Consider the following 14307-nt stretch of genomic DNA (forward strand, 5'->3'; position numbering starts at 1 on the left):
TCATATATGAATATACTGTGCAATATTCACATATGAATATACCAACTATTATTCATAAGTGAATATACGATCTAATATTCACAAGTGAATATACTATGTATTATTTTCATGTGATATATCATGTAATACTATATAATATTCACATATGAAAATATCATATAATATTTATAAGTGAATATACCATCTAACATTCACAAGTGAATATACTATGTAAATATGAGTATACTATGTTTAGTATATGCTATATTTCATATATGAATGATACTTAAATTGTAAAAAAAAATTAATCATAGTTTTATTCATAAGCGAATAACGAATGTACTGTAGTAAAAACCGGATTCATTTTTATTCACTTATGAATAACGATAGCTAAAAATATAAAAAAAATAACTTTTTTATTTTATCTTAAAACTATATCAATATGGATGTCTATTTGTAGAGAATAAAAAATCATGAATTTTGGTATATTTAAAATCATTTTTCGAAAAAAATAGCTTCTTAAAAATTAAAAAAAAAACGAAAAAACTATGTTTTTGTATATATTAAGGTAATGCTTAGCATAATTTAAGGAAACATGTTTTGTTCGAAAACACATGTGCATTCCTTTCCCATTTCCGCTGGTACGTTGGAGACTTTTGCGGCAAAAATAAATGATTGGCTGAGAATGATTCCCCCATTCTCAACCTTTTTTTTCTCAATTGAACCCTCTTCTATACATACATATATATATATATATATATATATATATTGTGACATCCCCATTTTCACGGCCAGAAAAGACCGATGTTGTTTATGCTTTATAAAAATCAGAGTACTTCATTTTATAAAAATGTTGCGGAATTTGTTCCCAGAAAAACATGGTAAATACGTTATTAAAACATTTTCGAAGAAACGTATTTATTTCATTTTAAAACGTTTGGGATGTCATCGTTAATACAGAAACATAAGCATAAACAGAACTTACAATTATTTACACTAGTGATCTACATCTCTTTAAATCTCTCAGTGTAATGTCACTTCATATCAACACCTGTGATATAAATAAACTGAGTGGGTCAGGTTGGGAAACCTGGTGAGTACATAGGGTTTTCAACCCACAATAATATAATTATTATGTTTAAACAATCAAATAATCAACCCAATTACCCATCCCCATTATCTTCTTTATTCTTAAGGATCTACCCTAAGAATCAGCTATTTCTCATTCATTCATTCCTAAGGATCATCCTAAGGAAACAACATGAAGTCCATTGTTGCCAATGACACTTTGGTCAAGCGCAGCTGCTAATCTTGTCACTTAGGCACAGCTGCCAGAATTGGGACATTTCCTATGAGGCGCTTCTGCCGGTATTGACCTTTTAACGCCACTGTCATGGTCATAAGGCTCCCTATTAGGCACAGCTGTTGATACTGTCCTTAGAGCGCAACTGCTAGGACGTTTACCGTAGATCTAAAACATCTACGGGTTGTGGCGCAACTGCCAGTGCTCATCTATAGGGTACTTGGTCCACTGCTGCCAATGTATTACCTATAGGGCACTAGGTCCGTACTACTAAAGTTCCTCTATTTCAGCTTTTATCCCTCATCATTCATCTACCCATGTTTTACGCAACATATTTTGTAGATATAAAATACTTTATACAGTTTACATCATTTAAAACATGTATAAAAATCTTTCACCATCATAGACAGCAAGTATTAAGACAATATGCACACATAACACGTAATTTATATTAAAATACTTCATATCTATGTGTAAGATGAAAGGGACCATGCACTCACTTGAGAAGGTGGTGACTCGGTACTCGGACAGCGCTTCGTTTACTTTAAAATAATTTCCTTCGACGAAACCTAGTATTATTACCACTAGATTTTAGTCTAAGATTTACCGTGACTAATTATTAGTCTTATTATTATTATTATATAAGCGTTTAAACAATACTTTCCAACCACTATGTACAGACAGGGGCCAGACATAAAACACCGGAGGGCAGGACCATTTTGGCATATAGCACTTCTGAAATCCAACAACCCTATGCGGCCCTTTAAACCAGATTCCCCGTACCGCGAGTAGTTAAAAAGATATTATAACGACACTTATATAATTCATAATAATAGCTCAAATATTTATTATAAATTTATAATAACAATACTAATTTTAAATATAAACTATATTTAAAATAGGATAAACATAACTTACTTACAAGGGGATTTTAGCTAGGAGTCGGGCTCTGTAGGGGCAGAACTTCGTCGCTGAATCTTTCTAAGAAAGATTCGTGCAGCGCTTCAGCGCTCACCTTACTATACTAAAACTACAGAAAGAGAAGTCGAATCACGAGGGACCGAAATGCTCGGGGGATAAGGAGAGAAAGACTCTTGAATCAAGAGAATGGTGCAAGAAATATGAGAGCCCAAGCCTCTTATTTATAGTAATTGAATTTACAAAAACTACCCTCCATAATTACTTAATGACCTTATAGTTATATAAACAACTAAACACCCCTTTATAATACTATTTTAAATAGATTTAATGATATTTGCACTAAACTAATGTCGAAAGAACTCAACATTAGTCTTATAATGACCACATCGTCGATACCTTTCTAATGATATATACATATGTATATATATGATTTATACTTTATTTTAATACGTAAATATGCTATTATAATTTGTAACTCGTTCATACGAACTCCGTTTTTGACGTTATTTATATCCACGCGTAGGTGGAGACGTACTCTACAACTTTCGTTTAGACTCCGTCGGCTAATTTTGACTTTATTTTTAAAGTTATATTTTTAACAGGTCGGGACAGGATTGGTCCGTTAAAATCTCATAACTTCTTCATCTGATGTCCATTTTCGTCTGTCTTTTTATTGTTACACTACTAATAATGAGATCTTCAATTCTCGTTTAGGTTGTGTCGGCTAAAAATCGCTCGATCTAATATTCGAATTTCGGATTGTACACTGCTAATCCGAAACTTCGAAAAATCGTAACTTCTTCATACGAAGTCAGATTTGGGCGTTCTTTTTATCGAAGTTCTTAGTTTAACATATTCTACGACTTTCGTTTAGAGCGCTAAATCTAAATCTCGCTCTATCATAAATTTACTATTTACGCTTCTCGGCGCCGTGCCGGTTCCGACGCGAAACTTCGACGGGTCATAACTTCTTCGTTATAACTCGGATTTCGGCGTTCTTTATATGTACGGAAACCCTGTGACATATTCTACAACTTGGTTAAGATTATTTATTCTAAATAATCTTTTTGTCGAAAAGTCGTTTTCGACCCCTATTGCCTCTAAATTGACTAGTCCGGATCTGCAGGCGTTACAATTATCTCCCCCTTTGGATGATTACGTCCCGGAATCATCAACGAAACAGGGTCATATAATGACTCCATACGTCATCTCTTCATCCTAGGTAATAATTATAACTTCTACATTCCTTCAATTCTATCTCTTAAACTCATTGACTGTAAGAGTACTCGATCGTGCACCTGCTCTCTACCTCAGGTTAGACTCCAAATTATGACCTTCAAGTCACAATCTCGATCCTTGCTGGATACGGACTTGAGATAGGTTCTTTTATTACTACTATAGATCGATGTGTCATATTCTAATGACCTATCATCGTATGTTGCAACACTTAGACTTAGGTCTCTTAGAGTTAAATTCTAAAACAGACTATGCATTCCTTCATGTTCTAATGTGATATAATCACACTTTAACATTAGGCATTTCTAGCCACCAACTTCCTTAACAACGAGTGCGATACTTCTATTGATCGCTTTGATTTCAACCGTTTGGTTTAAGTCGGACGCTACATCAAACTTGGTTCTCTGAACCACACAACATACTCATCGTAGTCGGACTCGATTCGATACGACCACTAGGGTCGGAATATCAACAATCTTCTTAGTCATTACCGAAACGATGGTAACAACACACACGAAACCAATTACTAGCTTCTTGGTAACCTTGTGACTTTCCCTGATCCAAGTGTGAGTCCTGTGCTTCCGGTAGTATAGGCCTCTACTACCATTCACACCTACTCATACTCGTCTCAGGTATTGTCCCACAGTTTTCCAAGTCACCACACAAGAAAATCATATAACAGCTTAACACATCAGATATCAAAACGAAGGTTTTTATTATTCCTTGAAACTATTACATAGGTGTTCAAGTTCACCCTAGAATATGCCTCTAACAGGCTACATCATACGATTCTATGGCTACCTCATAACTCGATCTTTGGATGTCAAGTTGTCACTCCTGAATCCTCGCATTGTCATCTGCTTCGTCAAGGATCATTTGAAATGCTCTCGTCTTTGGCTTTGGCGGCACATTTGGCTTTGTAGCCCCCTCTCTCTTTGGGCAATCTTGCTTGAAGTGTCCTTCCTCATTACATTCGTAACACACCCTTTTATTGAATTTACACTCGTTGGCATAATGCCCATGCTTCCCACACTTGAAACAAGTTACTTCCTCACTGCATTTTCCAGAGTGTTTCTTTTTGCACTTCTCGCACCATCTTTCTTCACTCCCTCCTCCTCTAAACTTCCTGGTACTTGATTTGCTTCTCTCATCGGGCTTCGCAGACCCCTCAAACTTCCTCTTTTCGCCAACCTCGGTCTTGTTGGCGGTTCAGGTTCATTTGAGACCATTCTAATTTTGTGAGACCGTGAGACCAAATCTAAAAATAATTTTAAAATGCAAAATAAATGAAAAAATACAAAAATTCTTTTTTTAAATATTATTTTCGGAATATGAATTAACTAAAAAAAATTTAAAAAAATCCCGTTTTTTTTTTTTTTTTTTTTTTTTGAAAAATACGTGAAATATTCTAAATAGAATATTACACTGTACATATTCTAAAAATAATTTTAAAATGCAAAATAAATGGGAAAATCAAAAAATTCTTTTGTTAAATATTATTTTCGGAACTTGAATTAACTAAAAAAATAAAAAAATGCGTCTCACGGTCTCACAAAATTAGGCCGTCTCACATGAACCTAACCCTATATATATATATATATATATATATATATATATATATATATATATATATATATATATATATATATATATACCTAATAAAAGAGTAGCACATTCTAAGGTTTTTCCTCATAAATTAAATTTCCACTAATTCACTCCTCCATTTTACACATATCAAACACGTCAACAAAAAAATTATTTATAATATCTATTGCCTAATTTATTAAATTATTATTTTTTTTTTATCATAGCTCAATAATTACCTTATAATTTAATTAAAATTATTTTTACCTTTTTAATCCTTGGTGCCCACGGGTTATAAACTAGTATATATATATATATATATATATATATATATATATATATATATATATATATATATATATATATATAAGTATTTATTAGAAATGGTTTATATATGAAATGTATTCAATACATTAAAGCCTCATTAATTTTAATAATTCAAAAAATTTCTCATTTCTCTTATAAATTCAAACTTTTCAAATTGTTAAAATTTTATATTTAATTTTTTTAAATAAACTCATATAATACATGAGTCTCACACCCAGTAACTAATAAAAATTAGGTACATATTTATTATTTTCTTACATAATCATATTTTTAGTGGCATCATCTTTTTTTATGATGAGTGATTATTTGGCAACCTCCGAATGATATTGAGGTTCTGAATGAACTTTTTTTTTTAATAAAAGACACGTTTTGATAGACTTCTTAATTGTGTTGAATGATAAAAAATAACAATTTTAATATTATGTATTATTTTGAATGAAATGTTCATATTCGATAAAATATTTGAACTAAGACAAAATCCAAAGTATGGGTGAGTATTTAGACCGAACCGGACCAGACCGATTTTGTAGAAATTGGTAGACTTTGGACCGAACATGTTGAGGCGTACCAAGTCCAATGTCCTAGTATGTGTTTTCCGATTATTGTACTCCTTTGACCGATACAACTTTAGGTGCATATGGTACAACTTATTGAAGCCTTATTGAAAGTTAGTTTATCTATTACAACTTGGGGTGAACATTTGGATCGGACCGGTTATTGGGCCTAAGGATGAGCATTTGGACCGGACCGGACCAGCTCTTGGACCTGACCGGTTACGAAGAATATTGTGGACCGTAGACCGGACCGGATGAGACCTATCGGGTCCGGTTCCGGGTCCGAGTTTTCTGGTTTTAAGACTTGTTTGGACCGGTACAACTTGATATGCATACGGTACAACTTGTTTAAACACATTTTTGGGTTTGATACAACTCGTTAAAATGAATATGTTGGTGGGCTTGATACGTTACAACTCGTTAAAATAAATACTTTTTTGGGTTTAATGCAGTACAACTCGTAAAAATGAATACGTTTTCATTTATTGTGCCCTTTGGACCGGTCAAACTTTGATTATTTATACTTTATATCATTTGTTTGAATGATTCTTATAACGCCAAAAACAACAAGATTATAGTCTAAAATCATCTACAAACTTTAAATTACATGTTCAAAAAAACGCATGTCAATCCGACATAAAACGAATGAGATGTGCTTGTTTAAAGAATTTAACAGAATACGAAAGTTAAAATTTCTTGCTGAAAAGCTGAAATATTTTAGCTTTGATATCTCATCTTTAAAGGATTGTAATTCATTGAATATAACACCAAAAACAACAAAATCATAGTCTAAAACCATCTACAATATCTAAATTACACGTTAGAAAGAACCACATGTCAATCCAACTTAAACCGAATGAGATATGCTTGTTTAAAGAATTTCATAGAATACAAAAGTTAAATTTTTTTTGCTGAAAAGCTGAAATATTTCAGCTTTGATATCTCATCTTTAAAGCATTATAACTCATCGAGTATAATACCAAAAACAACGAAATTATAGTCTAAAATCATCTACAAACTTTAAATTACACATTAGAAAAAATTATATGTTAATCCAACTTAAAACAAATGATATGTTTGTTTAAAGAATTTCACAAAATACAAAATTTTAATTTTATTGTTGAAAAGCTGAAATATTTCAGCTTTGATATCTCATCTTTGAAGGATTGTAAATCATCAAATATAACACCAAAAAACAATAAAATTGTAGTCTAAAATCATCTACAAACTCTAAATTATACATTGGAAAAAACTACATGTCAATCCGACTTTAAACGAATGAGATATGCTTGTTTAAATAATTTTACAAAATTCAATTTTTTAAAAATAAGTCGGTCCAAAATCGGTTTTTACCCGGAACCGGCCGGACTGGACAGGTAAAAAAACCGGACCGGTTTTGCTGAAATCCTAGAACCAAGAACCGGCTCGGGGGTCCAAAAAACGGTCCATCTCTACTCCTACACTGTCTCGCACAAAGATCTACTCCATCTAACTGAGCCAATAGAAGCGGTTAGAGCCGTTGGCTGATAATGGAGCAGGGAACAGTTGTTCGGTTCGGTCCACAGGTCCAAATGCTTACTCCTAATTGGACCTGACCAGTTTTGTAAAAATTGGTGGACCTTGGACCGGACCTGTTGAGGCTTACCAAGTTTTGGCCCAAATCCGATCTTGTCCAGAGGTCCAAATGCTCACCTCTAATCCAAAGTAAACATAAATCCTTTCAAATAGATCAAAACATACTCAAATTCAAATGTAATACAATACTTTTCAGGCATGTTTTGACCATCATTTTCTCCACCTTGTACTTGTTGGATTAAAGTGTCTAAGTCAGTAACTACATTGGTATATTCTTGTAATTAGAAGCAAAGTTCTTTTTGGGTTACCCTCGTAACTAAAACTTTGTAAGAATGACATTTATAGAGAGAGGGTGATTTTTTAGATTATTATATAATTAATAAACTAATTGGAAATTATGAGGCAATAATTTGTTAATATATTATGTGATTAATATATTAATTGGAAATAGATAATTGATTTGTTAATTTATTGTGTGATTATAAAATTAATATGAAATAAAATGTTAAATGATTGATTCATTAATTTATATGATTAATAAATTAATGTGAAATCAATTAAAGTTAATTAACTATTAATCAGAATTAATATGGAATTAATTCAGGATTAATTGGAATTAATTAAAGGTCCAAGGGTTGAATTGTAATTGTTCATAATTGAACAAGAAATGAAGATTCTAAAGCTCATATAGATGGTGAAAAAAATTAGGAGGGATTTTAGGGTTTCCATAAGTCTTCTGGTAGTAAATAAGGAAATGATTTGAACTGGATTAAATGATTTAAATCTATTATTTAATCATTCAAATATTACTTTGTCCCTAGGTTACCTACGCTATAAATAGGACCCCCAAGGCCTATAATTTTAGTTCATAAGATTCCCTAGAGAATACTCTAGCCGAAAATATCCTCCTTCGTCTCTCCTATTGTATTCTAGTTATAGGGTTTGGGTGTAAGCCATTAGAGGCACCATCATTTTGGTGCTAAGCTTTCCAATACCTGCATTACAAGGAGATTAAAGTGATTTTTTACTACAACAAATCAAAGACATGCAACATTAATCCCATGATTTTGAATTAAACTAGGGTTATGTTAAGTTTAGTTGTTCATTGTATGTTGCTATCAAGGTGCATGTCATAGATCTTTTATAGGATGCATGTAGCCTATTAATTTTTAATTGTTTTTCTATCATACAATTTTGTTTTCTACAAAACCCAACAGTGGTACAAGAGTTTAGGCTTGTCAAACATTGATTGCATAAGAGTTGAATCGAATTAAACATATTTTTCACAAAAACACTCATTTCACGACGTGACAATATAGCTCTCACGACGTGAGCATTTTTTTTCCAGATTTTCGGTAATTATCTTCCTAATCATATTTATGGTGTTATTTTTGGTAATTATCATGTATTGATTCTGTTAGATTCTAAATTTTAAATGTCTTGTGTAATAATCCATAAAACCCTAAATATTATGAGATATCTTGAATTGATAATTTGTAATTAGATAAATTGAATTGAATTATCTCTTATGAATTTAATAATTAGTTTAATAGTAATGTAACTAAAAGATGATTATAAATTCATAATATGTTTAAATTGATTAATTAATTATATGATAATCTAGATAATTATTATTTAAACCTCGTCTTTTGAAAATATTTAAAATACACCTTATACTATATATGATTAAAAGCTTAAAATATTATACGTATAAGACAAGTTAGTCAATCAATAGTAGGTCTCATTCACGAATCCATACTATAAGGGGGTATAAAGAAATGGCATATAAAATGATCGTTGAATGAATGTTTATTCTCTCCCACCGATCCCTTGTGTGGTGGAGGGTCGTTCATCGAACAACATAACCTCTTAAAAGTATGATGTGGAGTTAGTCCCAAATTTACAATCATTTTAAAGTTTTCATTTATGTTAATTTTAAAACATAGTATTTCTTTTGTTATGGAGTTGGTCCCAATTGTGAGATAATATTAACATTAAACATTTCCGAAGAAACGTTCGACATTGATATCTTTTCAAAACTTGGGATGTCATAAATGATATAAAAGATAAGCATAAATAGACCTTAAATTAATTTACACTAATGATCTACAACTCCTTTAATATCTCAGTGTAATGTATCCTCGTATCGAAACATGTGATATAAATTAGTTGTGTGGGTCAGGTTGGAAAACATGGTGAGTACATAGGGTTTTCAACCCATAATAATATAGTTAACATGTTTAATTATAAAATAAACAATTAACCCAATTACATATCCCCGCTTTCTTATTTATTCTTCCCTAAGGGGTTATCCTAAGGGTTATCACCTACATTGCGTTTACATATCATCGCCTACATCGCATTTCCTTATATGTTTTTTCTTGTTAAAGACTATTCCTAAGGATCATCGCCTAAATTGCATAGACAATACTATTCTGGGGATTACTCCCCCAATACGTGTCCAGTAAGGGTTAGAGTATCATCGCATGAACACGTAGTTACTACATCGCCTGAACTCGTAATTCATCACCTACAAGTTATGAATCTACTAGTATTTCCACATGACTCAATTAGGTCAGTCAGTGGTTGTCATTTATACTTTGGTACATGACTACATTGCAAGTCAAGGTTCGAGCATCTCCTAGTCATCTCTTATTTATCATCACATATTTATCATTACCTATCTACCACCACCTATTTATCATCTCCTATCTACCATCCCCTATATTAAGTCAGTTAAATATCATCTCATAATATCTTATCTAACACATAATATTCGTAGCACAGATAATAAGCACATAAGCATATAATCATCTAGATATTTCATATCTATGTGTAAGATGGAAGTATCTATGCACTCACTTAACTTAGGTGAATAACTAGAGAATTTGGCAGTGCTCTTCCAAACTCCTTGACTTTTCTTCTGACGTGACCTAGTTACGAATGTCACTAAGTTTAGTCTATATGATAGTCTAAATTCCTCATTAATCTTAATGTCTACATTAAGATCTATCAATTAAGGAACAACCAGGTAAGATCATATTGTAGGTAGGGTCCATTTGGTATATAGAGTATACTATGTGGAAATCTCACTTTAAACACCTCACTAAATCCAGCCTAGATATCATCCGCATAAGTAGATCAATCAATATAATGACTTAGAATTACTGATAAATCTTAATTATAGGTTCATAATAACGACTATGACTATAATTAAAAGTTACACTTAAATAAAATAAGTGTAGCTTAACTTACAAAGTGCACTGATGAAAACTGAGAATTAAGCGGATAGAACTCTGACTCAAGAGATCCTAATAGCCAGCTATCAGACACCGCACGACTTCACCAACTAAAAGCTTAATGGAGAAAGGGCTTAAAATTAAGAGAATTTGAGAGAGAAATGTAAGAATGGTGTGGGTTTGAACTAAAATTCGACTTCTATTTATAGGGGTATTTCATCTGCGCGCTGCGTATAGATAAGGTGCACACCGCACATCTGGTCAGAAGAGGGTGACGTGTCACTTTATGTGTGGTGCCACATGTCATATTCTGGGTGGAGTGTCAGTGCGTGCGACACACTTTGTCATTGCGCGCAGGTGCATGCAAAGAATTTATGTTCCCTAGAAACTTCATATCTTGTTCATATAAGCTCCGTTTTTGACGGGTTTTATATCCACATGTAGCTATCGATCAAATTTACAACTTTCGTTTAGACACCGTCAGCTAGTTTTGGATTTACTTTTAAAGTTATATTTTGTAATAGACTTAGACTGTTAAAGTCTGTTTAAAATTCATAACTCTCTTATATGACATCCGTTCTCGACTGTCTTTTTATTGACGGATAGGCGTTGACGAGATCTTCAACTCTCGTTTAGATTATTTTTCCTAACATCGACCGATTCTAATTTCGGTTTCTGAGTCGTATACTGCTACGCTGAAACTTGTAAAAATCATAACTTTCTCTTACGAAGTCAGATTTAGACGTTCTCTATATGCACACTCTCGATTTAACGACTACTACGACTTTTGTTTAAACCACTTGGGCTAAAAAGCAACCTATATATGACTCATTATTTACGACAAATGGTTCGAACTCGGAACTTCAGAAGGTCGTAATTTCTTCACTTGAAGTCGGATTTAGGCGTTTTTTATATACACAAAATCTTCGTCACCTATACTATAGTATGGCTAAGACTATTTATCCTAAGTAATCCTTTATCAAAAAGAAAAAGTTAGGCCCTAGTATGGCTAAGACTATTATTATTATTATTATTATTATTATTATTATTATTATTGCATAGAAACGTATAGAGCATCGTATATGCATCGGGGTAAAATGGTCATTTTGCATCAGTCAACATATTCAGTCAGATGTACAATCAAACAACATAGTTTCTTACTCAGTCAGAATTTTTTATTGAGACATACATTTCTCAGTCAACAACTATCAAACGGGACCTTATTGTTTATAATAGTTAAATTGACTTAGCCAGAATCTGCGGGTGCTATAGTTGATAGGACATAACCTATTAAAAGTATGATGCTATAAAGTACAAGAACCCACTTTAAAAAATCTCACTCGAAAAATATGAAAATTGTATGGATAATCCATGAAAACACATATTATTTACTTATAAGTCGTTAGTGGAGCGTATGTAGTTAATCGACACAATAATTTGGAACTATAAAGGTGAAATGATGAAACAACTCGTGTTTATGATTGTTGATGGAACACATGTGGTTAACCGACACATCAATGAGAGATTATAAATCAATCGAGGGTGTAAATATCCGGATAAATATAGAAAAAGAACTTAGAAAAAGACTTTCAAATGTTAGGTTAACGATGGATTCTTAAAGAAAAAAAATGTGAGATATTATTTTAGAAAATACGTATAATTTTTGTGAATATCCAGATAAACATACCTGTTTTTGTGTTTAGCCGTTTGGAAAAGAAACCCTTTTGACCCAAGTCTCGCGTTCTCTCTCTCCCGCCCTCTCGCCATCCTTCCTCTTTCTCCGTCGCTCTCTGTATCCTCTTTCTTTCGCCACCGCCGTCGGCGTCCTGTGAACAGATACCTGCTTCCGCCTCCGCCGTTCTGTTTCTCCGTTTCTCATCTGTTCTCGCTTCTTGATTTCTCTTTAGGTATCACTATCGCCCTGTTTACTCATTTTCTAGCAAAATCATTAGGGCTAGTTAGTAGTGCCTGTTAGCAACGTAATCGTTACTGATTAACCTCTATTATCATGGATTTTTTGTTAAATAATGTAACAGTTTGTAGTAAAATTTGTTAATTGTGATTTCTGTTTTGGTTTTCGCCATTGTTCACCACAACAGCCAGAAACCATGGAGAAACTCCCACACTGTGTTTTATCAAACATATTCATCGGGTTTAGGGCGAAACATCTTGCTCAAATGAGGACTGTCTCCAAATCATGGAATGCTCTGTTATCTCATTCATCCTTCATAAAATATCACCTGGATCATTCAGTTGATAGCAACAACGAAATTCTCTTGATCTTCAAAAAACCATTTTCTTTTGACTCTAAACCATTTACAGTACACCCCTCTCGATCTCCCAATCTGGATCTCGCTAATTTCATCAAACTCCCACTTCATCCCCAATCTAAAAACAGAAGTGGCAGTGTCATTGGATCGGTTAACGGATGAGTTTTTACTGGAAAACTTTGTGTAATGTCAAGCTTTCAAGCAAGTGGATCAACTAAATTTGAGCTGTGGGTGATGGATGAGTATGGGGTGGCTGAATCATGGGTGAAACTTCATGTCTTTTCCCCTTGTGAGTTAATTCCACGTGGAATCATATCACACAATGAGTTCCTTTTTCAAGATTTAAGAGGTGATCTTGCTTTGTATGATCCAATTGCAACTAAATTCTTCAAGTTTCAGGGTGGATGTAAATGGATACATAAAGTTGTTCGGTATGTTGATAGTCTTGTTTGGGTGTCACCTGCCAGCTGCTGCAGCATCTCTCAATTTCAATTTTGAAGTTTGTTTTTGAGTTCGTGATTTGGATCTTATATCAAATGTAAAGTCTTTAGATTGGATACTTAAATATGTTTTGGATCTCTTATCATTTGATTTTGCAAACAATACTTTTTTGATAACACTTCCGTTTCACGAATCACCTTTTAAGGATATTGGCATATGATTCAGGTGTACAAACATTTTCCAAGTTCTGTACTAGATGAGACATCTCAAACGTGTTGATATAACATAACACAAAAGTTAAATGGGTAAGGTTAACGTCTAAACTTTCAACATGAAAATGATCTCTTTATTTATATGCAACTTTTTTTAATCTTTTAGGTAAATTCAGAATGCCTAAAACAAAAATAAAATGTAAACAAAAACTTTGGGTTGAATCGTTATGTAATGAAAACCCACTTAGTCGATACTTATTTTTAGTTTTTCACTTTTTCATTAATATCTTATACTTCACAATATCACTCGTAGACCTGACAATCCATGTCTGCGTGTCGTATATTCGTGTCAGACACGAATTTGTTAAGCACGAACACGATACGAATTATAAAACGTGTTTGGTGTATCAAACACGATCACGGCATGTAAAAAATTCGTGTGACACGTGACACGAATAGACAGTTTTTTAATTGTGTTACACGAAAACACGAAAAACAAGAATATACACGTTTTTAATGCCTTTTTTTAAACTAGGATTATAAACTAATTATTGACTTTTACAAAATTGGTCCCTAATATATTATAAATATAAAAATTTAACCCTAATATATATGTATGTGTGTATATACATGTTTATATGTGTTTGTACGAGTCACATGTCTACA

This window comes from Lactuca serriola, chromosome 7 (genome assembly GCF_051521515.1).
Source record: "Lactuca serriola cultivar US96UC23 chromosome 7, Lser_US96UC23_V15, whole genome shotgun sequence".
Classification (NCBI taxonomy): Eukaryota; Viridiplantae; Streptophyta; class Magnoliopsida; order Asterales; family Asteraceae; genus Lactuca; species Lactuca serriola.